Below are 12,457 nucleotides of genomic sequence, written 5' to 3' on the forward strand. Positions count from 1 at the left end.
ATATCCCTTCTAACCAAAATTTGGGGACACCTCTATGCTTATTTTCTGTGATGTAACTTGCTGTTGACAGATGTTACCTTCCTCCTGTTCCTCCTCTTTGTTAAGAAGTTTTCTTATTTGCATCTCCTCCATTTAAGACACAGGAGAGAGAAGCTTCAACAGGCTTTTCCAGCCAGATGATCCCAATCATGGACTAAAATCTACTACCTATTTCTTTCTTTCCTCTCCAAGCAAGAGCCTATGTTTCATGAACATGTGAAAGGTCTCTGTTGCTTTTATTCAGCTAGTCAATATGAGGGAAACATGGACTAGTTAGTTCTCATTGCACTTTGCAAAATATACTCTAAGAGATAGAACTATTTCTATCTCATTTAAACACATTTTTAACATATAGAGTGATTCCACCTCCCTTTCTATTCCTTCTGTTCTTTTTGAACAAGTTATATCCTTCAATTGCTGGAGTTCAGTCATGGGAGTCATCACACCAAGTTTCAGTTATACCTGTCATTGTATTTACCTTCCTGTATTAAGAATTCAAATTTGTCCTGATTCTTTGCCATGCTAGACATTGAAGACCATGTGATTTATGGTCTGGCTTCCTGCCTACTGTTTCATAAAGACTATTATTGGACCCCATTAGAGCCATTCTCTCAGTGCCTGTTACTGTGCATAAGCCTTCAACAATTGTTACCTCCAGGTTTAAGCTTCACTCCTCCCTAGGATTCAGTTTAAAGCCCTCCTGATGAAGTTCTCCATGCTATGGCCAAACAAATTCTTCCCAGTCCTCGTGAGGTGCAACCCATCACATGCCAGTAGTCCATCTTCCAGGAAGTGTAGCCCCTGATCCCAGTATTCAAATCTCTCACTTTTATAGTCAGTTATTCACGTGGGGTATTTTCCCTTTCCCTTTCTATTCCTCTGCTAAGTACTGGAAAGATGGGTGAGAAACTATCTGGGCCCCAAAGTGCTTGGGTTTCCTTCACAAGCTCTGCTTGGCAGTATCATTCGTTCCCACATGGATGAGAAGGAAGGGATACATGTCACTGGGCTTTGTGAGTGTTGGCAACCATTCCGTCACATCTTTAATCCGTCTTCCAGGGAGACAGCCTACCTGGAGAGTACATAGGTCTTCTCAGCATACTTGGATTTCAATCCCACACAGTAGGGAGTCTCCCACTATTACTACTCTTCCCTTCTTGTTGTGGGGCATGGTTTCATTGCCTCTGCTTGACTGAGCTTCAGCATCTCACTCACTGTTCCACGGGGTCTCCTGTAATTTTCCTCTTCCAGTCTCATCCTCAAATACCTGAAAGCAGTTCAATAGTTCTACTTGTGCAGAGTATCTTCTATCTCTTCCACTTCTAACTGTCACCCTTTTCCGCAGTTTCCTCCACTTTGTTTTTCCTCTCCTCTTCTACTTCAACTTGCTGTTATTCTTCCACCTCCTGTACATTTCTTTGCTGTTGTTGTTCAGTATTCTGTCTAAGAAGTCTTTGTCTTCTCTTATACTCCTGAGTGTGGCCACTCTCTGCTCCAGGCCTCACTTGCCTTCCAACAGCTTGCACTTATTGCATGTGTACACAATGCTGTTCTCAGACAGGAAAACAAACACTGCACACACCTTGCAAGTCACCACCACTGGAATGTCCTTTGCATCCATAGTCTCTATTACCTTTTTGTTTCTATCTTCCAACTTGTATTGAAATTGCCTGTGCTTTATCCTCTCACCCCGAAGGTTAGCAGGAGAATCCTACTGGTCTATGATGCATGCTGCAAGAAAAAATATTGTTAAGAACCTCCCCCTTGACCTCCACTGCCAAACTTCTGTTAGTTGTCCCTGTTAGCTCGCTCTGTTAATTAGCTCTCTAAGAGCTGGCTCACTTGTATATCCTCTAAACCAGGTGGCAGCTTCCTCTGCTCTGCTCAGTTAGGAATCAGGAAGCAGAATACAGTCCTTTGTTGCTACCTTTTAGGTTTATCCGGGTGGGGACACACTAATACCCAATCCCACCTACATTAAAATCTTAGATTTCTCCATTGATTTCTATGGCCAAGTCTCATTTCCATCCCTAAGACCATTTAAATTTAATTAATTAATTAATTAATTAATTAAACGTATAGACTGCCCCATAGCCGAAGCTCTCTGGGCGGTTCACAAGACAAGAAATAGCAAAGTACAAGACATGTATCAATATAAAACATATAAAAAGTTAAAAATTATTAAAAATTAAAACAATGTCAGTGTATACTAAACATAATTAATTAAAAAGCCTGGGTGAAAAGAAAAGTTTTGACCTGGCGCCGAAAATATATTAACGATGGCGCCAGACATATTTCCTCCGAGATATCATTCCACAGTTCGGGGGCCACCATAGAAAAGGCCCTTTTCCGCATTGCCATCCTCCGAGCTTCCCTATGAGTAGGAACTTGGAGGAGGGTCTTTGATGATGAATATAGATTCTCAGTGCAAACCAGGAAATGGCTGGCCTATCCAAACATGGTTTGGATGGTTCTCTCTGCCCTTCTGATATCAATGTGTCTGTTTTTACTCAATTCTGTTGGAGGAAGAATGAAAAGGAGTGGAATAAAAGGCAACAGAGAAAGAGATACGTAAATACAACTCCCCACATTCCACTCCCCTCCCAGCTAGGCTCTCTTGCCTGCCAGCCAGCTGATCAGAAGTGTTTTGAAGCCTCAGGATGCTACCTCCTTACCCTCCTCTTCACAGGTCACTTTCAGCCAGCCCACTCCATTCTTCCATTTCCCAACTGACTCAGTGTTCCACAGCTGCCGAGCATGCTCAGTCTTTGTTGGACTGTTTCGGGGGGGGGGGTCATCTCTATCTAAATCTTTGCTATACTTCTGCAAAGCTTGGGGTTCAGCCAAGCTTGCTAATACTTCCCTGGTGTGTGGGTGTTGTTATTCTGGCTACATAAGATTCAGTACTAAGAGACTGAATTTGTTATTTGTACAGCACAGGTCTTGACAACTGTTCATGGACCAGGATGCTCATAAAATATTATCAATAATAATAATAATCTTCAATGAAATAATAAATATAATCAGATATCATAGATCATGCTTTGGAATATGATCCATGATTAAGTCTCCCAGAACCTGCCCTTGTTGAATTTCAGGAAGGCATTTTTATGGAGAGACTTTCTATAGGCCTTCCCCACAAGGATCTGTATTGCTATCTGGGCCAGACAATTTCACCACTCACTGACATGAATGAGACTGAATTAGGATATGATTTAACAGGCTCTTCTCCCTAAGTTACATCTGTACACTTAACAGACTCCCAATGTAGGGTCACTACAATGTTAAGGGAGAGGTTGCCTCCATTGCTCTTCAAAAACAATAGCCTTCCATCCGCCAATGCTGTGAGGGTGTGGAAACTAGGTAGTGGCTAGCTAAAACTCATCTGCAGATATATGAGGGCTTTCACAGTTATTGGCCTCCCACTGCCTTTAGTACTCAAACGAAATAGTGTCAATCCATCCAGTGCTTTTTCTGTCTACATGAACAGTCTCAAAGGGCCCAAAGTTCATTTCCACACTGATAAATCTATTGTATAAACTGGATCATATCTGACATGACACCAATATGCCAAAACATGCTGCTGCAAGAACATGAATTACTGAAGATCTATACCTATAATGGTCCAGGTCATATGTAACATTTCATTTCCTATGCATTTGAATACCCAAGGACAGTTGGCACTGTTCACATGCACAAAATGTGACCAGCCATTCATAACTGTTAGAAAATTTCTAAAAACACCAACCCTCTTGGAGGGAAGGGGAAGGGAAGAGAGGGGCAAAGGACAAAGTCCTGAACACAGATCAGGATTAAGTCTAATGCTTTTAATAAAGTATATTTACCTACATTTGAAGGACCTCTGCTTCTTTGACATGACCATAGTGTTCCTGTTTTATTTTAAATGCAGTATATTCAATAACCTAATTTAACTAAGCAAAGATTGAGAGGAAAGGAATGCTGTTAAATGTAGATGCACAATATCACTGCATCCCTACTTTACAGCACTAGTACAAAGAGATCACATCTTATCAGCAGACACAAAATTCAAAATTATGATTAGGAACTTGAAAATGTGAATCTGAAAAACTTCAAGACTGAAGAACAAAAGCAATGCAAAAACCTATCCTCTACTGTTAAAGGGCTTTTGTACTGAAAACGGGTTTAAATGTATTTCCAGGCATATTACATTCACCCAGAAAGACCAACTGTTTGGCTAACTCCTACGATCCTCATTTACACAATATTCAATATCCAACTTGCACATGGTTTGCTAAATTTGCATTCACAGATTTGAAAATACTATAGGTCAGTTGGGCACATTAAGGAATTTTTCAGTACTAAATTTAACTGGGTTTTAAAGATAGGGAAGGGCATGTTGAAGGGACCTTGACTGATCGGTTCCATGGGGATTAGGCCAAACGTGAGTCCCAATGTCCACCACAATCAACAGGAATTATCTACTTATTATTTATTTATTTATTAGATTTATATCCTGCCCTTCTATTAGGAGCCCAAGTTGCAAAAAAAAGCACTAAAAACACTTTAAAACATCAAAAAACCAGTCTTTAAAATATATTAAAACAAAACAACCTTAAAAACATATTAAAACAAAATATCTTTTAAAAAGGATTTTTTAAAAAGGTTTAAAAACTTATTTAAAAGCAATTCCAACAGACGCAGACTGTGATGCAGTAAGTTTGACTTTAAAGAGGTTTTAGCCCTTGCTGCAGGCTCACACTCCTTTCCCCCAGGCACAAGTCTAAATCCCCACACATACAGTCACAACAAGTCCTTGTCAAGGCCTTCTGCCTGCACTTGTGCTTTCCCGGGGTCCTCACTGTGTGAGCCCAGAGTTCCACCTATTTCCAGTGACCTTGATGGGGTGGTGTTAGGCTCTACTTCACTTATAAGTCCCGTGGCTTTCCAGTAGCCCCTTTCTCAGGTGTATGGGGCTTGGGAAGGGATAGGTCTAGAGGTCCTCTGGCTGGCCCACTTGCAGGACACTCTAGGGTTACTTTCACTGGGTCAGTCCCACAGTATCCTTACCTTAGAGGGTTGATGCTCAACAGCTCCAGGAGACCTTCATCAGTGCGGGGCATAAGTAGTTGCTCCCTGCCTCACCCATCACCTGGCTTGGCTAGTTGAGAGACTGCCCTGAATCCCTACAGAAGAAGATTGGGGCCTTGTTAGAGGTCTGATAAAAGTCCTTTGGCCCAAAACAATCCCCTTTGGACCTTCACAGAAGGATTATAATTATTCACTCTAACCAGGCAAATTTAATACATTTGATGTAGTGAAAGTACCTCTTTAAGCATAACTATTTGAGATATATAGGCAATCAATGCCTGCCCTGGCCTCAAAGGGATGCCACGAAGAGCCAACACATATCATTAGTTGAGATTGCCAAGTGGTTTGTTTACCATTTGATAGGCTGATCTGCAGAAACAGCCCGACCTCAACCAAGTGCTCATGTGATAGCTGCAGGTCTCACAAATAAATACAGCTTTGGACTTCAGACCTAAAATTCAATGGCTTCATGAAGCTGTAGCAAATGCTAATTATTCCCATGGATCATGTGCCTGCAGGACTGCCATACCAGTTTTTCTTTAGCTTCCTTAAGAGCTCCATGAAAACTTTGTTACAAAATATTTATTGTACTAAAACATGCAGCAATTAGGATAATACCTTGTTTGATCTTCAAAAATAGTGTTGGCTCAAGTCCTAAACACACAAACTCATGAGCTAATGGTATTTATTTCAATGAAAACACTGCCAACTTGAAACTGGAGACACTGTCTATACATTTTTACTCAGTTTACTATCTTGATATTCAAAGAATGACTTATTTTTACATGAATTTTAAAAAAATTTAGAAAGATTTCAGGGCTCATTTTTAAAAATAAATCCTTAACACTGGACCATTTGTTATAGCAGTGATTGAAAAACACTAACAACTTTATGTTCAACAAAATTGTGTCTATAATCAAAAGAAAGCTTTTAAAAATACACACACAAAGCCCTGCAACAAAATGCTGCAGTACATCCTTAGCAGTTGGGAAGGGGACATTTTTTTTATTGTTGTTGTTAATTCAGTTTATATCCCACCCTCTCTCCCAAAGGAGCTCAGGGTGGCAAACACAATGATAAAACAATTGAAGGGAAAAAAAGCATTCTAAAAGCAGTTAAAAACATTATCTCAACCAGTGATCTCAAGGTTGCCAGGAACAGTGTCTTTCACCCACCAAATGCTTGGGTAAACAGGAATGTTTTAAATGAGGGAGACAGATGCACCTCACCAGGGAGGACATTCCATTAATGGGGGGGGTGTCTCAAGGAACTAGAAGTAGGCAAAACAGTGTGTTGCTAGAAATTAAATCTATGAATGAGGGCAAGGTCTGGGGTTTATGGCATGAAGTTAAAACAACTCTCTTCCCTACCTTGGATCTCCCCACCCTAAGCTATAAAGAGGTTCAGGGCTGGCAGCCAGTCCTAATCTTGAATCTGTCTCATCACTATACAGCACAATGGGGGGCAGGAAGAAAAGAAAAAAAGCTAGTCACTGTAAGGCTTAAACAGCACCAAAGGGCTGGTTTTCCAAGCTACTTGAAGCCATGAACTGTGGCTTTCCTGCTATGGGCTGGGGATACACTTGCACATTTTGTTGTAGGTCCGCACCTGTGTGTCTTAAAGTGCAATCCTACTCATGGCTACTCAGAAGCAAGTCCCACAAAGTTTAGTGGGACTTTTTTCCAAGTAAGAATGTATAGGACTGCAGCCTTCTAAAAGTTAATTTGGCCCTTAGTGTCTATCTGATAGATTCAGAGAAGACTCAGAACCATGCAAAATATAAAATGTGATTTTTGAGTCAGCTTCCTCATTTCTGAATTCTCAGGGGCTCGCAATATCCCTAGGATTCTCAAAGGTTTGTAATATTACTAGTTTTTCTTTAAAAATCAAACATTCCTGAGGAACACTGATTATGTAACCCAAGTAAACATTTAAAAAGGCCTTCTTATTTTTCACGTCAGGCTGAATTACTAAGCTACAATTCTGAAAAGCATGAAAATCTGAATGTCTCCTTGATCAGGGTGAGAACTAGCTGCCTTATACTGAGTCAGACCATAGGTCCATCTAGCTCAGTATTGTCTACACTGACTGCCAGTGGCTCACCAGGATTTCAGGCAGGATTCTCTCCCAATGCTACTAGGAGATGCCTGGGACCGAACCTGGGATCTCTGCATGTAAACAATGACAACAAAAGCATTTTTTTTCTGAATCTTCTCTTATTTTTCAGTCATATTTACACTCTGCATTTCCATCCAGACAGGAATGTCAAAATGGACTGCATTCTAAACAAAATACATGCATACTAACATATAAACTAAAAATCAAATAACCCCTATATGTATTATGCTTTGGACACATAATGAGAAGACATGATTCAAGACCTGAACTTACAAGATCTGAACAGGGTGGTTTATAACTGATGCTGTTGGAGGTCGCTGATTCACAGGGTTGCCATAAGTTGTAATAAACCTGAAGGCATATAACAACAACAAGCCAACTCATTTCAGGGTGGGAGAGGGTCTCAGTGTAAATAATCAAAATTATTTGTTACTGTGTGTCCAGTTGTCAAGTGTGTTGATCTTAAAAGTGACCAGAAGCTGTGGACCATAAGGCTTCTGTTTTAACAGGTGCACCTTTTCTCACTCCTGTGTGGCAAGCTGAACTAGGAAAATGTCCTCCCTTATGCAACCAGACCCCCTACCTCTTAATTTATTGAAAAATTAATGGTGTCTTTTTGATTAAGTATTCTGCTATTTCACCACATGGATGGGGCACATTCATTAAGAATCAGTGACTAAAAAATAATTAAAAAATGCTCAACTTGTGGCAAGCTTTCCCCATTAGAAATAATTATATAGACTCACCATAGGACTTGGAGAATAGGAGCCAGGAGTGTAATTGTCCAGTGTCTCAGGGGGCTTAGACCATTTACTTTTTTTGGGAGCAGTATCCCTTTCTCTCTAGCATCCTGTGAGCCAATCAGCATGAAAGGGTTAGCCATTGTGAAAAATCTTCTAACATGCTTCCTTGACCTTTCCTGATGATTGGAGCCGATCAGAGTGAAAGGAGATGAGTCAGCCACTGAGAAGAGTCTTCTCAGTAGCTAACATTATCCCCTTTCATGCTTACTGGCTCCTAGGGATGTCTATTGTGGTAGAAGATATTAACAAGGATCTCATTCTCAACCCCGCAGCAGAAAAGGGAGAGGGGCATGGCTAATACTAACTAACCCTGCACTTCTGAATTTGCCACTATACTGCTGATAGGGGCAGCTGTTGGACAAGCTCTTGCTATTGTATGCTCTGTACCTGGTGTTTTCCTTTTCTCCGCTATGGCCTGTCATATTACAATCACTTTTTTCTTTTCTTCCACTTGTAATACCAAATACTTAATTAACAAATCCCCCCATAATGACTGCATTTTTTTACTCCAAAATTCTGATGGAACCCAAACAGAGAGACAGTAGTGAAGGACATAGAGTAGACTTTCCCAAACACCAGGAATATTAGTTTTCAAAAATTCACCCTATAGACAGTTTCAAGCAGCTACCACTACTTTTTTATTACTCTTACAGAACAGAGCACTACAAGACGTTCAGTACAACTGAAATGAAAGCAAACACGAAACACAGTACTGTAAGCAGGAAGAACTGCAGACCTCAGGAAGAATAGCAATTTCTGGGAGGCCTCCCTTATGAATGAAAAACCTATGAGGTACTACAATTAAATAAGGTGCATTACTTTAAGAGTTCCTGTAGCAAAAGTACTTTTTCTCCTCCCCTTGAATGAAGCAACAGAACAAATTCCTCAAGATATCCAGAAGAAATCTCCACAAGGCAATGCTGCTTTCTTGAAGAACTTCAGTACATTCCATTCCATTTCTCTTTCTACTAAAACCAATCCCTTTCAGCAATTTTCACTACACTTTTTTGTACACCTCACTTTTTTAAAGGATTAAATGACACTATTGCTATCTATTGCTGTCTTCACCATCATATGACAATGACCAATAAAAAGGCTTTGAAATTAATAAAAAAAAATTGACACAGATTTCTGGGATGAATAATGAGGAAAATAAAATGTTCTAGTTTAGATTCTCTGTACAAATAGTAGTAATACAGAAAAGAAGCAAAGTAAGAAGAACAGCAACAAACATACAAAAATATAATTCTCTATCTTTGGAGATGGCAGGTGTTGCCACCACTCACCATATGCTCAGAGGCACATGTTACCAAATTCTTCCAAGCTACACAGCAAGTGGATTGGACTGTGAAAGACCAACCCAAATGGTGTTTGCATTTTGACCAATTTGTAGGGCAGTCCAATATCTCAGAGAGGTGGTCAGGTCTCATGCTCCCCTGGTGCATTCACTATAGCTGCCCAATTTCCCTGCTTTTTAAAGTTTGATAGAAATATCTGTGGGCTATAGCTACATTCTTAAACCGCAAGGTTTTTGCCTATTAGTGAATTTCCCTGCTTTTTAATCTGGGAGGTAAGAAATGGGATCCTGCCCAAGTTTGCTGAGAATGGATTGATCATTTGCATGCTTATTGAGTTCAGTGGGATTTACTCCCCTGCAATCATGCTTAGGATGGGTGAAACTGACCACAGAGGATGGGGAGGGGAGGGGGAGGGAGGGGAGCGGGAGGGAGGAGGAGGGAGGGGAGGAAATGCAGAGGGTAGGACTGGGATGGGAGCAGGCTGGATGGGGAGGGGAGGAGAAGGGCAGGTTTGATCATTTGCATGTTTATTGAATTCAGTGCGATTTACTCCAGTGCAATCATGCTTAGGATAGGTAAAACTGACCAGGAGGAGGGGGGAGAGCTGGAGTGGGTAAGGGAGGAAGAAGAAGGAAGAGGGGAGGGGAGGGGAGGGAAGAGGGGAAGGGAGAGGAAAGGAGGGGAAAAGCAGGTCTGATCATTTGCATGCTTATTGAGTTCAATGGGATTTACTCCTATGCAATCAAGCTTAGGATAGGAAAAACTGACCATGGGGGAGGAGGAGGGGGAGGGGGAAGGGGCGTATTGGAGGGGGGCAAAGGAAGGGGGAGGGCAGGTTTGATCATCTGCATGCTTATAGAGTTCAATGGTATTTACTTCCATGCAATCATGCTTAAGATAGGTAAAACTGACCATGGGGAGGAGGAAGGGGAGGGGGAGGAGGGGGAAGGGGAAGGAGGGTATTGAAAGGGAATGGGGATGGGGAAGGAGGGGGAAAGGGAGAGGGAAGGGGCAGGAGGGAGGGGATAGGAGGGAGGAGAAGGGAGGATGGGTTTGATCGTTTGCGTACTTTTTTAGTTCAATGGGATTTATTTCTGTGCAATGTTTGAAAATGGAAATGGACTGCCTTCAAGTCGATCCCGACTTATGTTGACCCTATGAATAGGGTTTTCATGGTAAACAGTATTCAGAGGTGGTTTTACCATTGCCTTCCTCTGAGGGTAAGAGGCAGTGACTGGCCCAAGGTCACCCAGGGGAGCTTCATGGCTGGGTGGGGATTCGAACCCTGGTCTCCCAGGTCATAGTCCAACACTGACCTGGGGGAGGGGCAGGGAGGGGAGGGGGAGGACATTGGGTGGGTGGGCAGTGGGCAGAAGGGAAGCTCCTTTCCTTTCCGAAAGGAAAACATTGTGAACAGTATCAGTTTTTCAGCGTTTCCCCCACCTTTTTATTCTACAGCAGGCACATGTAGCCTCCCCCCCAAATTTAAACCAAAGCTGTCCCTGGCCACATCCACACCAGGCCTTTATTTCACTTTGGACAGTCATGGCCGCTCCCAAAGAATCCTGGGAAGTGTAGTTAGTGAAGGGTGCTGAGAGTTGCTAGGGGATGCCCTGTTCCCCTCACAGACCTTCAGTCAGAGTGGCTGACTGTTAAACCAGTCTGGCCACTGAAGCACTCCCAGTGGAACAGGAGTCTCCTCTCAACACCCTTCACAAACTACACTTCCCAGGATTCTCTGAGGGAAGCCATGATTGTCTCACGTGAAATCAAAGTCTGGTGTGGGTGTGGCCTCTATTAGGCAAGCCAAGCAGCTGTGAGGCTTTTAGAACATTGACAGTTGGTTCTTACTGAGCATGCCCCACGTTATCATAGGCTGCCAGCCAAAATTTCTTAAATTAATTAAAAAACAGCCAGGCAATTTTTTTAACTTTTAAACTGCAGAAGATGAAGGTCAGAGTATGGGACAAGGTCAGTATTAGGATTACAGGTACTCTGTGAATGTGGCTGATTTTTAATGAACTCTGAGAGAAAGAAGTCCAAAATGGCTCTGGGGTTTTTTTCCTCTCTTTTTAGACTTCGAACTCTTGATTCTCTCCAACTGTTTTATGTATCGCCATGAAAATTGAGAGTGTTGTTAAGCAAGCTTTTCTGAGTTCAGGACTATAACATTTGTAAGGTTTTGTTTTGAAATGAGCTTATGGGAAGGATCAGAATGGCTTGGGGGGTATTTTCAATTTAACATTGCGGAATGTGAAAAATCCATTCTCGTGGCTGTATAATACACACATACACATATACATACACATATTTACATATGGAAACTAAACAGCTTTAAAAAATCTTTTTAAAAAACAGCTTTAAAAAATCTTAAAAAGCAATTCCAACACAGACTGGGATAAGAGCTCTATTTAAAGGCTTGTTGAAAGAGGAAAGTGTTCAGTGGGCACCAATAAGATGACAGAGATGGTGCCTGTATAACATTTAAGGAGAGAGAATACATAGTAACCTGGTTTGCATGTCACTTTACACAATAGTTTTTTTGAAAAACTATGACTGAATCCTGACAAGATAGCTGTGGATAGGCAGTTCTTTAGTTTGGGAGTTGGGAAGATGGCCTGTTTGAATGGCGCATCACTCCCTCAGATGGAGCAGGTACATAGTTTTGGGGGGAACTCCTTGCTCTGCAATTTTCAATAGAGACTCAAGTGTCCTTAGTGGCAAGGAGTGCCTATTTCCAATTACAGCTGGTTCAACCAATATGCTTGTTCATGGACTGGGTTGACCCCTATCAGTAATCCATATTCTTGGGGAAGTGCAGTAACTCAGTAGTAGAGCATCTGTTATGCATGCAGAAGGTCCCATGTTCAGTCCTCGGCATCTCCATGTAGAGTCAGGAATGTTGCCTGCCTGAAACCCTGTAATCAGTGTAGACAATTCTGAATTAGATGAACCAATAGTCTGACTTGGTATAAGGCAGTTCCCTATTATTCTAGTGACCTCCTGTTTGGATTGTTGCAATGTGCTGAACATATGGCTGCCCTTGAAAATATTCCATAGTCAGCAGCTAGTGCACAATGCAGCTGCCGAGTTATTAAGTGGGGCAGCAAGACGGGCTCGTATAACAAA

At 41.7% G+C, this 12,457-nt stretch overlaps 1 protein-coding gene across 9 annotated transcripts in view; it reads right to left on the reverse strand.

Moving 5' to 3' along the window:
• Positions 1-12,457, reverse strand: part of OTUD7A (OTU deubiquitinase 7A) — a 194,960-nt gene that overhangs the window by 173,913 nt on the left and 8,590 nt on the right. For 2 of the 9 annotated variants that reach the window (XM_061595087.1, XM_061595088.1), the window contains exon 2: positions 5,089-5,204. The exons of the other annotated variants lie outside the window; for them this stretch is intronic. The gene's annotated coding sequence lies outside the window, so the exon portion shown is untranslated. The remainder of the gene's footprint in view (positions 1-5,088; positions 5,205-12,457) is intronic. 9 annotated transcript variants of the gene reach the window in all.

Source organism: Rhineura floridana, chromosome 14 (genome assembly GCF_030035675.1).
Source record: "Rhineura floridana isolate rRhiFlo1 chromosome 14, rRhiFlo1.hap2, whole genome shotgun sequence".
NCBI classification, from domain to species: Eukaryota; Metazoa; Chordata; class Lepidosauria; order Squamata; family Rhineuridae; genus Rhineura; species Rhineura floridana.